The sequence below is a fragment of the Meleagris gallopavo genome, chromosome 11 (genome assembly GCF_905368555.1).
Source record: "Meleagris gallopavo chromosome 11, MGAL_WU_HG_1.1, whole genome shotgun sequence".
Classification (NCBI taxonomy): Eukaryota; Metazoa; Chordata; class Aves; order Galliformes; family Phasianidae; genus Meleagris; species Meleagris gallopavo.
Window position 1 is genome coordinate 6,283,528 of NC_139414.1, and position 16,899 is coordinate 6,300,426.

The 16,899-nt window shown below is 36.7% G+C and overlaps 1 long non-coding RNA gene across 1 annotated transcript in view; it reads left to right on the plus strand.

Annotated features, from left to right (window-relative positions):
• Positions 1 to 16,899, plus strand: part of LOC146543615 (uncharacterized) — a 157,560-nt gene that overhangs the window by 31,300 nt on the left and 109,361 nt on the right. Inside the window, exon 2 of the long non-coding RNA XR_014885594.1 lies at positions 3,424 to 3,520. This is a non-coding gene — a long non-coding RNA (uncharacterized LOC146543615). The remainder of the gene's footprint in view (positions 1 to 3,423; positions 3,521 to 16,899) is intronic.

A 16,899-nucleotide genomic window follows, 5' to 3' on the forward strand; every position in this document is an offset into this window, starting at 1 on the left:
ACATAAATATATTATCTGTGAATTTTCAAATGCCATGTATAGAGTTGCAAACAAGCATTCAACTCAAGTTAAAAAGTGGTCATATTTCTTTGCCAGACATTTATAAGACCCATCTTACCAGAGGAAAATATCCCTTGCTCCACAATTGTGCTTTATTCGTGTCAGCACTTTTTTTGGGAATACACACATTTATAAACAACTGTTTTCAAGGATGAAGTACAGGAAAAATAAGATTACATCAAAAATCTCTGACAAACGCCTTGAGAACTCACTAAGAATTGCAGCCACTTCTATTAAACCATAATGATGCATTAGTTTCACAAAAACAAGGCCAAATATCCCACTCATTTTATGTTTTTGTTGCTCTTTTTTTATGTTTTAATAAAAATATTAAATAACTATTGTTACTTATATGCATTGAATATGTTATATATTTTAAATGTGGCCCAAGAGAATTCCTCTTCACTCAGTGTGGACCAGAAAAGCCAAAATGTGGGACACTCGTGATTTAGATCATAGGTAGGAAAAGAAGTGTTTCAGAGACAAAAATTCTACAGTCTGAAAAAGGCAACGTGATTTGAAAATAACAATGAAGTTATTACACAACAACCGAAGTAAATATTGTTGGAGACATTTTCTGCCAAACTGACTTGCATCTGTTCTTATGGATGAACATAGTAGAAATAGTTTACTCCTTTGATAGCAATTCAGAATAAAACTTGTGAAATTTTGGTAGGAAGTTGTCTTGTAATTAATAGTAAAAGCTTTAAAATTATCTTTCTTTGATAATCTGACCTATTAATTATTTTCATTTGAGTAATTAGATATGAAATAACGGATAAAAAATCTAGCTAATAACCATTGTTTTTTACTGCTACATGCCTACATGGATTTCAGCATGCTTCAAAAAATCAGTTGTGAATTGAGAATCTGCTGCACATTTAGACAGGCTGTCACTGTTCTAACTGCCCATAAACAGAAATACAAATTCTCACACATGGTAAGAAACAGGAAATTGGCAAGTAATGAACTCAGTAAAATAGATCTTATAATGTTTTTCTTTTATCTTGTATGACTCTTGTTTTGTATTTCTGGTGTTTTCTTGTGCTTCCTGTGTTCAAGATCCATGTAGATGTGGTACTGAGGGATGTGGTTTAGTGGGAGATATTGGTGGTAACTGAACAGTTGGACTAGATGATCTTGGAGGCCTTTTCCAACCTTTATGATTCTGTGATTCTTGCTGTTGCCATATCTGGCAGTGTATGAGTGATGGCTCTAATGTGATTCCAATCTAGTCCTATCTAGTAACATTTCTTAAGACCTGTTGTAATATAATTACCTTTGAAAATTCCACGCATTTTCTGTATTTGGTTTAAATTAGCTAGCAAGAATAGACAGGCAGCACAATCAGACAAACTGTTTCTTTAAGAAGTCAGGCTCAAAAAAAGCTAACTCATTGACTCAAATCAGTTTCAGGACATAATGAACAGCAACAACAAAACAGCTTTAAAGTCTTTAAAGTTATCTAAGTTCTCAATCTTCACTTGCTTTATTTATCCAACATTTTTCCTAACAGAAATTCCCTATGCCTTTCCACAGATAAGAAAATGTTTTCTCTCCTAGCATGTATTTGTTGACAGTCTAGCAGGAGTACAGCATATTTGGCTCCAGTTCCCTTCTACTACGACAGTCACTTTACCTCAATTTGTCCTCTTGTAAAGTGGTAACAACAGTTGATCCACTGTAAATATTTTATACACGAATGGTCCTTAACGAGTAAAATATTACTGTATTGTTCCTAGAGAAGGGTATGGATCTTCATCCTACAGTAATTATTGTTTCTGAGTGGTTGGGAGACATTTTATATTACTATGGGCACTGGGAAAATCTTGAAGTTCTTTCTAAATTTGCTACACATGATTTTGTGATTTGATGGAGAACAAAATGTATCTGGAAAATGATAGAACAAATCTGATAATACAAACATCTGGCAAGCTGGGGCAGATAGGCTCAGATTCTCTTGCTTTGTTTAGATAAAGAATCAACTGCCTTATTTTTTGTCTTAAAAACCCAGAAAACCACAGTCTGTCACTCACGTCCAAGAGCTATGCTATTTGATGTCATAAAAAAAGAATATGAGCTGTTGAAATAGCTTTCTTCATCATCTTATTCATTGTGTTTGCTCACATTTTCGTGATAGATTTCTGTTTCTCCACCAGGACTTTGCAGTGTATGATTCCCTTAGACACATTGGCCTCCAGGTGGGGAAAGAAGTAGGACACTATTTCCATTTTTCCAGTCATTTCCAGTATCTTCTGATTTCTTTTTTGTTCACTGTCCAGAAGGTCACACAGTTGGAAAGAGAGTTTGCTTTACAGCTCTATTTAGATGTAAGCTAGGTTAGTAGAAATAGCATTCTTCACAGTTGCAGGATAATGTAACATCATAAATTGAGCTATCAAGATTGTCAGGAAGCCTTTGTGGTTGTCAGAGCAGTGATGTTATAAGAAAAGAATTTTTTAGCTTTTTTTTTCTTTTTTCTTTTTTTTTCCCCCTAAATAATTTCCCTCAGACTGTCAAGAGAGTGCCTGGTGAAATGAAGCCTTGCCTTTGCTGTATAGCTTTTGTTCTCAGGGATGGTTTAAGTAATAAATATGATGAAATAATTACATAGAAAAATAACAACTTCGTTTCCATCAGAACACTAAGGGTTGATTGTGATTCTCCAAAATATCTTGAGTATATGAAAAAAAAAGGTGGGCTACAGCTGAAATATTCTATACAGTATCTCAGTGTCTGTGGGTAGTGGAGGCTGCGTAGTACCTGAAAAAGAAGGCAAGATAAGGGTTTGATGCTCATACTGCTTGCTCTGGAAGTGGTTGATTGGTAATGAATCACCTCTCATCTGTTTAGCGTTCAGCTGTACAACTGCTTGATAAAAAGAAAACAAACACTTGGAATTGCAAGGAGCCAAAGAGGGATGGTTTTTCTGTTAATGTAAATCAAGGTGCATTTACAAGAAATTCACTGGAGCTTAGAATGATTTATGTCTGCAGAGGACCTGATCTTAAGAAAGCAGCTGGAACAAAAGTTAGTTCTTAAGGGGACCAGAAGCTCACTTTGGAATGTCTGCAAAACCTAGCAGTGGGTTTCTGGCTGCCAGAGGCCTACTCATGTTTGTGTGTGATTTATCAGTAAATAGATGATTTGGTTATCGTTTTCTACAAATGTGATGGATGTGGGGCTGTAAGATATATGTCATTTGCTGTTGGCCTTACTGTTAAGTTTCCAAACCTAACTCCAGGTATTTGTTCTTAATTCTCCCTGCAGGAGGTGTTTTGGCTAAAGAAATAAAGGTAGGAAAATGGTGCTTAATATAATCACTAATTACATCTACTTTGTGCTTTATTGTTTCTCCCACAGGTTTTACATAACATGAGGTTGACTCACTCCCTCCAGCCTTCTATATTACATCCTTCCTGGAGGCCACAGAGTATTTTGGGAATGGAAACCTGTCATGGTGAGTGGGAAGTTAAAGATTGATATTAGAGCTGCTCTGATACCTCTGGAATAAAGATGCAGAAAACACTGTAATAAGTCTGAATCTTTATAGTGCAGTTGCCTGCTGATTAAGCAGATTTCTCTATAATGCAATTGCTAGCTGTTAAAGTAGAATCCCAGTAGTGGGTACCATTTTGCCCTATCCCCCTTGTACATGTAAAGAAGGGAGGAAAAATGACTCTTGCTTTGTGTTTGGAGCTTGTGCCTGCTACCATGAATAACGATGAATGAACTAATCCCTAAGTCCTGTGGAAGCCCTCCCAATAGGTGTCTCAATCTTGTGTATTATCCAAAGAATTTGTAATCTGTCAGAAGCAAGAAATATTTCAACAGTTTCTTTTTAATGGTGATCAGGAATATTTCTCCATTTATTTTAAACTGACTCAACAGTGAAATATGTTTTGGGTTGCTTGAAGTAGCTTTGCAGTTCCCGACAGCTATATTTTCCTCAATATGCTGAAGACTAATACCAAACTTTTTTTTTGGTATTTTACACCATGAAATGTAGCTGTTGGTGTGGGATAGACCAGTGACATAAATCTGGTTTACAGTATAAAAGGTTGCAGCAAAGGACAATAAGTAAAACAAGCCTCATTACTGATACAGAAGTTGTCTCTACAAAATTTATGGTGGAAAAGGTTATTAGCAAAACACAAAGTGCTTATTATACTAGGGCTAGACAATGAATTTTTATGAATGTTTTCTTGCTGGAGAGTGAGGTATGATATATGTATGCTTCTGGAAGAATGGTCTTTTCATTTCATGAGCTCCAGATAGTTTGTGTGTGGCTAGCCGAAGAAACAATTCAGCTCTTTTTTTATGCATCATCCATGAAAAAGCCAAGAACGATTCACACTCTCAGTTCTCAAATATGCCATGTAGACCAGCCGCTAAGCTCTACAGAGGGCAGTAGCCCACAAGATAATGGGTTACAAGGTAGGTAAAGCCTGCCACTGAAGACAGCTAATGTTGAGCCCAAATGCTTTTTATGTTGTCTTATTTTCCCTACAGTTTAAAAATAAGACTTATGTTTGCTGCCCCTTCCACAAAGTCATCCTTCCTTTAAAATTTGTAGCTAGTACCGCTAAGCATAAGAGACTTGCAGAGGTAGCAGTATTGTTAGAGGCAAACACAAAGGTGACAGCAACTAGGTAGCAGACTTGTAGGTGATAGTGATTCCTACAACAAACACTAAGATCACTGGGAAGCAGGGCAATATGCTAAATAGAAGTCACTTAATTAGAAAAAAGATAAATTAAATGAATTCAAGCATCAACTAATATTCCTGCTTTATGCTGTTCAGTTTTTATGAAAAGCAAATAGCTTTAATTTAGTATAATGTACTGGAATGAAAATAATAAAGTACGAAGGATTCTTTCTCATCACTGCAACATTTGTCGTTCTCAAGTCAGAAAGACTAGTGGATTTGTAATTATAGAAGGGAGATATAGAAGTAAAAAAATGTTGTCTTTATAATATTTTGTTACTAATTAGATGAATGAAAACTTTCTTAAAAAGAAGGAAATCCTTACATAGGTATATACATTCTTAATATAGCAAAAGTTTTGGGGCATTCTCCTCTTTCCTCTCATTCCTTTCCTCCTCTCCTTTTATCTCCCCTGCAAAGTTCTTTCATGCTTTTATTTTGTTTGAAAGTGGCTTCCTCCTCATTCAAAATACTTCTTTTTCCAAATAAAACCATGGTTTTAGTATGATCTTGATTTCCACCATTTGCACAAATTTAATTTTACTTTAGAGGTGTATTTGCATGAAGACCATTTCTTTCCTTAGAATGATATTTTTCTTTCATTTTATTTCTTGTCTAGGTATGTATGTTTGTGGAGAGGTGAAGTGACTAGCGTAACTGGAGAATGGTTCTGGCATATTTGGATGTGTTTGTACATATGTCATGCAAACCTGAAGCATGACTTAGGTAACCAATTGAATATCACATATATATAAGCAATCTATGTGACAATACAAAATGTGAGAATTCAGAAAATGGATCATTCTGTCCATAACAAGAGCGACTGCTCGAGTAAAGTGGCCGAAAACGTCCAACAACTTGTTTACTGAAAATATTTTTTCTACTCTAGAGTTCTTTCCTTGAGTATGTGACTCCCATTAGTGAATATTTATGAGAACTCAATGCACATTTAGAAATGAGCATACTCCTTGAACCTGGGGGCTATATCCTTCAGCAGAATGCAGTTGAAGGCAGAAGGCATGTCAGTTCTGGCCAGTTAACTCTGCCCAATTCTTTCCATAGGTAGATAATATTCCCTTCAGTCTTTTATTTAATAAGCTGCACTTTTCACGCTAGTAAAATACTGTCACTCACTCAACAATGGGAAAGAGGAGAGGAAAAATTTTGACTGCAAATTGTGTTATTATATTGACAAAGAAGCAGTACCTCATATTCCAAACCCTTGCTTTTTTTTTTTTTCTCCCCCTTGTGGCTACATGCAACATCTGCTACTCCTTTCTTCTTGAAGACCTGCAGGGGAAATGATGGATATGAAATTCACACTGGATACATAAAGGGTCATGAAATGAGAGAATGATTGGGGTGTGATGATCTGGACATCAGGGTGAAAGCAGGGAGACAGAAAGGGATTGGTGGTTTTTTGAGCATATGTAAGTGCATACTGTAATGAGTAAGGTTTAGTATCTCAGATTTTTTAGGTATTATTTTCTTACCGAGCAGACAACTGTTTTAGCTGTGGCATGCAATATAGAGGTCTGAATGCTGAAGCCAGGAATTAGCAGATCAGTACCTGGTCAATAGGGTGTTTCTGGTCTGGTCAGTAGACACTATGTTAGTAAAGTAATTGCACACTCATTGCTTACATAGTATGCAGCAGAGGAATCTTGGTCTGTCACTTGTGTGCATCTGCATTACAAATAATTTGTAAAGCACATAATTTTTTTTTAAAGAATGTTAAGATTCAATCTGCAAAGTTATTTACAAAATTACAATATTTTGCTTTCCCTGTGGAAAATCAGAAACACTTGGAACATTTTACAACTTGAGTAATTCTGGACCAACTCAGTATTCATTGCTCATGTATTTTGCAGAGCTTGTCAAACATAAAGAAGTATTTAATACCTTAATGGTAAAACATCTGGAAATTACTAGGCAGCAGGGTAGTTTCAAACATACAGTGTCACATCACTTCAGTCATTTTCTTATCTGAGATCTCTTTTGAGTGTTCACCAAGCCAATTTTGACGCTCCACATACAAACCTAAATCTGGCACAGTCATCATACGCTGATCAGTTTCCAAAGAATGTTTCTTTGTTTTAAATTAGTATTGTGTACAATTAGCAAATATGTTACTGGATATCCTCCTTGTTTCCATTAAAATGGGAAAATAAGTGACTACCTTTTTGATATATATATGGTATGCTATATATGTCTAGGATGTTTTTTGTTGTTGTTTGTTTGCTTTGTTTGGCAGGGGGTGCTAATAAAACTTGACTGCATACGTTTTATGTGAGAAAATATAAATTAGGCACTGAATTTAGCAAATGTTATGCTTCACTTGAAGAAACATTCAGTGACTCTTGAGGAGGATGTGAAATGAAGCATGGTCAGATGGTTAGCTCAGAGAACTGAGTCAGGACTCTTCAGTTTCTGTTTCATAGCGGCCATGACTTTCTTTGACCTTGGGCCACTCTCTTGAAATGAAATGAAATTAGGTACTCAGAGACACTTCTTCAAGTTCATGCAAATTGGTTGACTCCTGTAGCCACGCAGCCCCACAAAAGTTAGTTCTCATAACATAGATGTGCAGAAGGTTGTGTATTTTGTGATGCGTACTGCATGATAAACTATTTTGACTTGGAGCTATCCAAGTCTACATTGTACTTTCAGCAGCAAACAATGAAATAAACAAACATCATTGGAGAGAAAAGGTAGAAAGCATTAATACTGAGATACAATATATTCCATGTCCTAAAATCTAAATACTCACAAGTGTGTAATATATGCATGCATTGTTTATGTTCTTTATTTTCTGGGTTGGACTCAAAACCACTGGACCAAATTTAGAAGACAAAATTTCTTATGTCAGCTTTGGAAGGCTTCACACAGATGACACCTTTAATAGCTGTATTTCTGATTTGCATTCCTGGTTTGTTTTTTATTTTAAAAGAATTCAATCTTTCCATTAGTTTCTTTGGGGGGGGGGGGGGGGGGGGGAGGAGGAAAGGACTGGATATGTGGGCAGGGATGCATCTTGTGCAGATGAAACAGTATCAAGCTCCTGGATCCTGGTCTCCTTTCACCATTAAATTAAATCTTGTAGACCTTTCTGTACGGGAGAAAACAGTGTAGCAACAATAAATGGACTTCTCTGAGCTTCATGGACTCCTTGTTTTACAGCAGTGGATCCAAGACTTAAAGTTAAACTTGTAATTTCAGAGAAGTATGAGAAATAAGCCAAAGGTAGGTACTGAAGAAGGCAGATTCTGTTGTAGAATGACTACAGGCTACCACTGAAAACAGCAAATTGCAGGGCTGCTAGCTTCACTATCTAATTTAAAGATATTAATATTGTTATGACGCCTAATTACCAAGATACGCTGTGTGTGTGCTGGGGATGTAATATGGAAGAAAATGAGAGAAAAGGGACTGCTGAGAATTGCTATTTTAGAGGAGGTACTGCATTTTTATTCTCCTTGTAGGGCATTCAGATACGAGGTCAAAGCCTATCAACGATCAACAGATATAGACAGTAACTTGCAATACCACCACCACTAAACTAAATCCTGACTCGTGTTTTTGTCACTGATGATCTTCCTGAATCATAAGAAATGCATAAAATTATATGCATGAAAGGCCAGCAATTGAAAAGATGTAGAGAGCACCATAATTATCAGAGGACAAAATGCTGGTTATTGTGATGGAAAATTTTACGTATATGGAATTCCTGAAGTGGCAAGACTATGTTGCAGATCCCATTTACAGGAGCATAAATTCTAAATGACTGTCCAAGCCTACATATCCAGGATTTTATTATTTCAAAACTGTGCTTTAAGATTTCCTAAGAAGACACATGATAAACTTTGTTCTGGGATGAAATATGAAGCACTATCATCACCTCTTTAAAAGGTTTCACAAATCTTGGGACTTTAGCATAAAGCTAAACTTAGAATGTCTGGATGTCAGTGAAGGCAGTTCATATTTTCTATAGACAGTGACAAACAGTAGATGCTCAATCACTCACTCAGGTCAGAGTTCATCTTTCATCTTCATTCCTCTGGTCAGAGGCTGGATGATATCCCGAACAACTGGCTCCCTGTGGTTTATGATGCCAAGTGACAGTGGGATAGTTTATAATATGATCTACAGCCTTTAATTGTCCAGAGAGACATGGAGTTGACAATATTTGATAAGGCATTCATGGTGAAGGAAAAAGTGCTGCAGAGAAACTTAGCTGGAGAGGTGTCAACACAGGATCCTAACACATGTTTTTGTTCTGGAGTGCTGCAACTTTTTTTAAATTCTGAGCTGGAGGTCAGAAAAAATAGCAATGTTACTGCCACTATATAGGTCTATATCAAAAGGAAATTGAATACATAGAGTATTATCTTACGAACTAACTTTTCTAGTCTGAAAAAGCATATATGTTTATGTATATCTTTTAATAAAGGGACACTGTTGTAGCATATTACAACAGTGAGCTAAATATAATAGCTCCATTAAGTGAAAAGTAATGTGAAGTTGTTAATTGTCTACTTATTTACAGTAAGGTCATATTCTTGTCCCAGGAGTATTGATGTCAAAACTAGTGTCAAACAACTTGTTTTCAGTCTCCTTTATAGTGTCCTTGACTTTCTTATTATTCAGTTTGCACTCTTTATTGGCAAGAGGCTATGCTGACTGCTCAGGAGATGAACTAAAGATCCATAGGCCAGCAAAATCTTGTAGTAATTATGACAGCCACAGCAGTCCCTGAAACACTTTTGCTGCACTTGTCACAATCTGGACTTCATCTGCACCAAAACTGAGTCTTTGACCATTTGTTTGATAAGCTCAGAGGGCAACTGTACATGCAGAAGGACTTTAACTATCAAAGAAAGAATTCTCAAACTTCTTGCCGTTCTAGGTTAATCTTCAGTTTTGTAGGGGAATATCTAAAAATATTATTTAAAAATCAGATACTAGCAGTAAAATTAAAATATCTCTGTAAGTTGACAAATGAATGCAAGGATAGGAAGCCAGTTTTTTTTTCTTTCTGCTTGAGAGGAGTTTGATTTTTATTAATAAGTATGTTACTTCTTAATTGTAAATCCTCCACAAGTGGCTCAGATGATTTTGCCCACTGCGAAGAATTACCCAATGACTCTCACTCTTCATAGAAAGCTCTGGCTACAATGCTGAGAGACACACAATGACACCTGGTAGCGCTTCTGATTTATCACTTGTCCACATTAAAAGTGCTTTAGGAAGGCAGGATGATTAAAAAAAGACAATGATACCATTCAGTGCAAGTACTGCTGAAGAATATTTCTGAGAGAAGAGAGTATATTTTGCAAAGATTTTCTGTGTCAGAGTAGCAAGACTTAATAGAATATCATTGCCAAATGTAATCCTGAATGTGGTTTCTTTCTTTTAAATGAGGGCTTGAGTTGGATGAAAATTATTATGCAGAAGAGTAGGTAAGCAGAATTGAAAAACTGTGATTGAAGCTATTTAGTGGGAATCAGATTCAGAATGAGCTATATCATTTCATCTGGAGTGGAACTCCTGCTGAATGCTGTGGAACAAAAATTCAGAATATAATCACCAAAATAAATAAGTGTAATGAAACAAGCTCTTAAATTCTATACTTGTATATTTGAGTGCTTGCTCTAGATATGTAAGTATACACACTTGAACTCAGATCAGAACTCAAAGATCTTTCAAAGTAGTAAGTGCTGTGGAACAAGGAGAATCATTACTTAAGAAAGAAGGGCTCTGTAAAACTCAGTGCTACAGAGCATAACTTAGCAGTGTACAAAGAGCTGCCTTGCCTTGCTCAGTGTGCAAGTGTGGTTAAAGAGACTGTACTTCAAAAAATATAACATTGACAATAGTGATGTTGTGATTCTTGCAAATCCTTTCCTGAACATCCAAAAGAGGCTGCTGTAAGTCAAGGCTGCAAGAGTCTCTCCACCTTCTGTATCAACCAACAGCCAATATTAAAGCATATGTCTGCATGATCATCTCCAAACAGATGCAAGCTTAGTCAGCCAAGAAGCCATATAACTACATCAGTCTGGGCCTGATCTCAGTCTAAAAAGGGAGACTGCTGAGAGGTTGCTTTATTAATGAGCGATTTAGTGGAATAACACTTCATAACTTCTAGCAGGCTCAGAGATGGGTGAAACAAGACTATAGTCAAGATCTTCAGATCTTGAATTGTTGCTTTGGGGAAACTTCAGAAGAAGGATACTAAGGTTTGGAAGGGCCACTTTTTGCATGCTTACATTTCTGGAAAAGTAAGAGAAGCAGAACAAAACCAATTGGGATTCAGAGTAAAATGGAAAACAAAGACACTCTACTCTGTGAAAATGTGCAATGAACTTAAAACAGTGTGATGTGCAGGTCAGGATGATGACAAAAACGTAGCACCTTAGCAAACATTTTTATCCAGTGCTCAGCACTCATTTTCCTATGGGGGAATATTTTAAAAGATAAAAATTATTCCCATTTTGTACCTGGGTAAGCTGTTAGGGAAAGCTATTTTTGGTATTTTTCAAACTGGGATGTCCAATAAAAGATCTTCTATGGGAGCTGTAAATATTCAGCATCTTGTCAGATTGCTACAGCTTTTTTTTTTTGTTTGTTTTGTCTTGTTTGTTTGAACCAAAGACCTTGTTTGAGAGCAGACTGTGATTGATAAATAGCCAGTGGAATAATTTGCTTGAAGTTTTGCCATTCCAATTTGACCAACTTTTTCAGAAAGCTTCATTCATTTCCTAGCAATGGTAAAGTATTGCTATTATTGAACTAACAAAGGCCACGTATGCCAAGAGACTTAAAAAGTCAGTAAAATGGAAGATACTTACATTAATGAAAATCACCTGGCAGCAATTAAAACAATACTTTCTAAGCAGAATAGCTGAACATACTATTGATTTAATGATCCTTGGCAGTTACTGTTTAGCTGGATTTACAGGAAGTTTCTCATGACATTTCATTAGTATCACAGTGAATTAACTTTATAGTGGTGTAGTACTTAATCCAATTTAGGCTTGGTATTATTAATGATACTGCTAGGGGCATAGTTTTTAAGGCAATTAAACAGCAGTATGTAATGTTGCCAAGCATCACTGCTGATATCCGGTGGCATCACAAAATAACACATTTTAAAAGAGAATTGGAAATGGAAAGATAGCACTTCCTGGTGATTTAATCCTTTTCACTTGGAATTCTACCAAGTTACATAAAAATCCATTCTAGAAGATCTGCTTTTGAGAGGCTGTAAGTAAATACATTTATCCTTCCAATTGTTAGCAGCTTGAGCCTCATGCAGAGCATGTGTTAACTCCAACAAATGTTTCTTTGTTTAAAAAAGAAAAAAAAGTTAGATTAGGAAAAATAAAAGTTGTGTGAACTGACATTGTTAAATATTAGAAGATTTAGGTGCAAATGCATTCTGGTATAGACTACTGCTATCTCACAATATGCAGTGTAATGACTGCATATCTGTAGATAACACAAGCTTCCAAATGATTCAGTGCAAGGAGAAATAAAACTTCATCAGCAGAGAGTATGGAGTGTTTAAGGTTCTGGCTCACAATTCGAGAGTAACCCTGCAAGAATTTAAGGGGTTACAGCTTATGGCTGTATGTCCCTTCCCTTTCACAAGCTCTCTCCACAAAAAAAGAAAGAAGTAAGGATATGGTCTCTGTTTGGCTTCCATTGTTAGTTGCCTGTATTAAGATAAGCTGAACTGACATTGAATTCAGTTGATAAACACATTTTGTTGTCTGTCACTTTCTCAACAATGATGGTAACTGAAAGTAGCTTGGTTGGGCAATAGCTAGGACCAAGAATTTTTTGACTCTATATGAACCAAGAAATGAAGACCACACATATATATAATTTTTTTTACCCTCCATTGTTTTCAACTTTCTCAGTCATTTTTTTTTTTTTTCCAAATGATTCAACAGTTTGACTGTATTAAACCAGCGCACTGACAGTCAAAGCATGGTCAACAGCTTCACTGCATAAAATGGGTCCATAATGTTTATTTTCCCTCCTCCACTCCTCAATTTTATCAGGGTCAGTAACTCCATAAATCTCTTTTAAACTTGGAAGTAGTCACCTCAGATTTCAGGAGAACATCTTTAGAATAAAAAATTGGCTTGCTTGTTTGCATGCATTAGTTTAGCTCAGTAGAAGGTGCATTGTGGTCAGGTTCTGGAATGGGCTTCCCCGGGAGGTGATGGAGTCACTGACCCTGAAGGTGTTCAAGGAATGTTTAGATGTTGTGTTGAGGGACATGCTTTAGTGAGAACTACTGGTGATTGCTGGATGATTGGGCTGGGTGATCTTGTAGGTCTATTCCAACCTCGGTTATTCTATGATTCTGTGTATAGAGATCCAGTACAAAACTCACTGGAACCAATTGGAAATCTTGCTGCCAATGTGACTTTTGTGGAAGAGGAACAGAAAAGGGCTTTTAATTTTTTTGTTTCTTTGTTTGTTTTCTTTTGAAATAATTCTAGCGTTGATATATCTGAAACTACAGGGTTCCTTTAATCAGAATACCTACTCACATCAATTGCAATTTTGCCTGATGTATGACAGCACCCACAATTACCCATAGCAGCAAGGAGCAATGAATTGGTCCAACTGAAGTGACAAGTGAATTTTAAGTGATCGTAAAAATTCAATTTCCAGGCATCATTGTGTTAATGCTGCATGACCAATAACCCACATCACAATAGACAGAAGTATTATTAAACTGTAATTTACAAGGTGGGCTGCATTATATCAGGGGCTAGCTAAGATCCCTTGCATTTCTGTGTTGGTCTTTGTGGTATTTCAGTTTTACTCACTTCCTCACTACTTTATTTGTGTTAAAAAAATAAAAAGCAAAAAACAACACCCAAATAGCCCTAAAATGTGTTGGGTAAATATGTGACACTTTAAACTCACATTTTGGAGCCAGAGGTTGTGGGTTCTCTTTAAATCTTTTATGATCTTGATGGATTTAGGTTTGATTCAAGTCATATTCTCTCTTACTGTTTGGCATAAGACATGCTACAGATGTGTTTAAATAAGCAAGGTGTAAGTTCCAAGGTTATTATGTTGATTCTATTGATTGTTTCTCTCCTTGTTATTTATAGTAATGATAAAGTACCTTTTTTCCTATATTGCGGTATCAAAACTCAGTAGCAAAAAGCAAAGGACGTGCCTCTGACTGGAGGATCCTTGCCGCACAAATCACTACAAGAGAGTTAGAGGACATTTCAGATAGATGTCTTCCCCTTTTTGCTGTGTTTATTAGGCATCCACTGTACTTTGGACTGACCCAGTATGTAAGCTCATATGCTCTTATTACAGTTTTTATGATGTAGCTTGACTGAAGAAGGAAAATGTGCTTCAGACAAAATGTACCAAACTGTCTACTAGAGACTAACGAATGACAATTCTTTCCACTTCAAAGGACCTCTAAAATCTGATACAGGCTTCTATTAGCCCTGTTATGCATACCATTTGAGATATTTCATTGTGCAGGCAAGGAAAAGCAGTTATCTGAAGATTGCTGTGATCTGTGCTCGCTTGCATTAATATGATCAATGACATAATATCCTCAGGGCTTTATTATTAATGTCTGGATCTTAAGCTATGGACTTTGGGTGGAGTTTCTGCTCATGAAATAATATTAAGGAGATTGGAATTGTGTATAGACACCTTGCGAAGGGCTTTTAGGAGTGCCACATTCAAGTCTGGACCCTACAGATGCTCTCTTCTACCCAAAACATACAAAGTCTGTTGAGAAGAGGTAATATTGGAGAGGGAATAGAGCAAATACATAACCTAAGAAAACTGTATCACCAAAGCAGCTTATGAGCAAGTGAGTTATGCTAAGCTACCTCCTATAATGCATAAGAATAGTGGATAGACTTCTGCTGCATAAAAACAGAGAATTTGGTCTTCTGATGCCATTTTCCATGAATAAGCAGAAGTCTGTGTAGCCCCAGCATTAATACGTATGTTGGTTAGAAAATAATGCCTCCTACTTATTTCTATAGAAAGTACAACAGATACAAAGTACACAATAGCACTTTGACAGCAAATTTTCAGTTACAGACCACTTTTCAACATTGTCACCACCTTTGCTATGCATTTTTTGCCAGCAATGAATGAGAGCTCATAAAACTCTGCACCAGCAGAGGCAGCCAACTGCTTCACATCTACTATGACAGCATTGTTGTTTTGAAAATATTGCCCACACAGTCCATCTTTCATCGGTCCAAGTAGGTGGAAGTCAGAAGATGCCAAATCTGCCAAATCACACTATACAGAGGGTATGGTAGGACAGTCCAACCAAGATCAGCAATGTGCTACACTGCCTTCAAACTGGTATGAGGCCTAGTGTTATTGGGCTGCAAAAGAACAGTTGTCTTCTTCTCTGGCCTCACTCTGGATGTTTGAGCCTTCAGCTTAATTAGCAGCATGATGTAATGCTCAGAGTTGATGGTTTGTCTGGGTTTCAGAAAATCCAGAAGGATCACAGCTTTTCTATCCTAAATGACAGTGCTCATCACTTTACCCACTGAGGACTGCATCTTGGATTTTCTTTTCAATGGGGAATTCATGTGTAACCACTCCATGTACTGCCATTTTGACTCCAGCTTGTAGTGATAACACAATGTCTCATCACCAGTAATTATGTGATCTAGGAAGATGTCACCTTACACCTAGTACTGGTTCAGTAGGTCCTGACAAACTTGGATACAGTGTTATTTCTGTTTGTGTGTGAGCATTTGTGGGACCCACCTGGTGCAAAATTTGTGATATTTCATCATCGCCACCATCGTTTCCAACTCATTGAAACTGATATTCAACTCCACATACAGTTTCCTGGTTGTAGTCTGCTGATTCTCACAGATGAGTTGATTGAAATGCTCTTCAGTTAGTGCTGTGACAGATCTGCATGGCCATCTGGACATTGCTTGTATTTCATGTCAATGTCACCATTGCTGAAACACAACACACACTGCCTCACTGTGCTCACATCCACTGTTTGGTTTCCAGAAACATTCAGCATGCATCAATGAATGTCAGTGAGTGCCATTTTTTTCCATGCAGAGGAATTTAATAGCACATCTTTGTTTCATACGCACTGCCATGTCAGACAGCAATCTGTCAGACTGCCCCTCTGCTACCATCTGTTGCACAGCAACAAAATGGAACAGAATGTTGGCATGAAGGTTCAACCTCTGCTGCCGTCTCACCAACATAATCTCTGATGTTGTCGGCCAACATATTAAAATAGGAGGCATTACTTTCGGAGCAGCGCTTTATTAAGAGTGATCAGAGTTCCATAAAAAACTGTGTTAAATATCTTGCTTTCTTTTGTACCTCTGCTTTTATTGTCATGGAAGTCACAATAGTAGAAAATGAATTCTTGAATTTGTGATAGTAGAACACAATAATTGTATCCAATTTTATATCACTCAAAGAAACACCACTTCTTTGTAAAATGCTTCTGTTCTTAAAAAATCAGAACATCCATGTTGAAGAAAGTAGTGACCAGTACATAAGAGCAAACTGTGCTATTACACCCCACATATATGCATTGACTTCGCTGGAGTTATATCAGATGTTTGCAAGTCTAAAATTTGATCATCAGCCTTGGACTCAACAAACTATCTTCCTGTAAGTTTAATTCTGAGAAACACTAATTCTCCCTTACTTTTCCCCATTTCTGTTTAACATATGAGATTTTGACGGCCTATTTAACATTAATTATTCTTTATTACCTTGAGGGCAACCCAGAAATATTTATAATAGTAGAAATATATATACACATGTATCTATAATTATAGAAATATAAACAAAAAATGAGGAATCCCCACTTTAAGGGTTTTAATTTTTGAAGGAAGATTTTGGAATCTAATGGTGATATTTCAGCAATTAAGCCCAAGTCTGTGACAAAAAGAAATACAGAGTGTTAAGTACTTGGGAATGTTTTGGCAGAAGTGCTCCTGGGAGCAAACTGTAGTTGTGGGTGGGAGCTGTGAAAAGTTGTCCAGGGGCAGTGTCACCAGAATGGGTATGGTTGCTCATTCTTCTCATGAGAATGCTGTGGGGCCCCTTCCATCACAGAT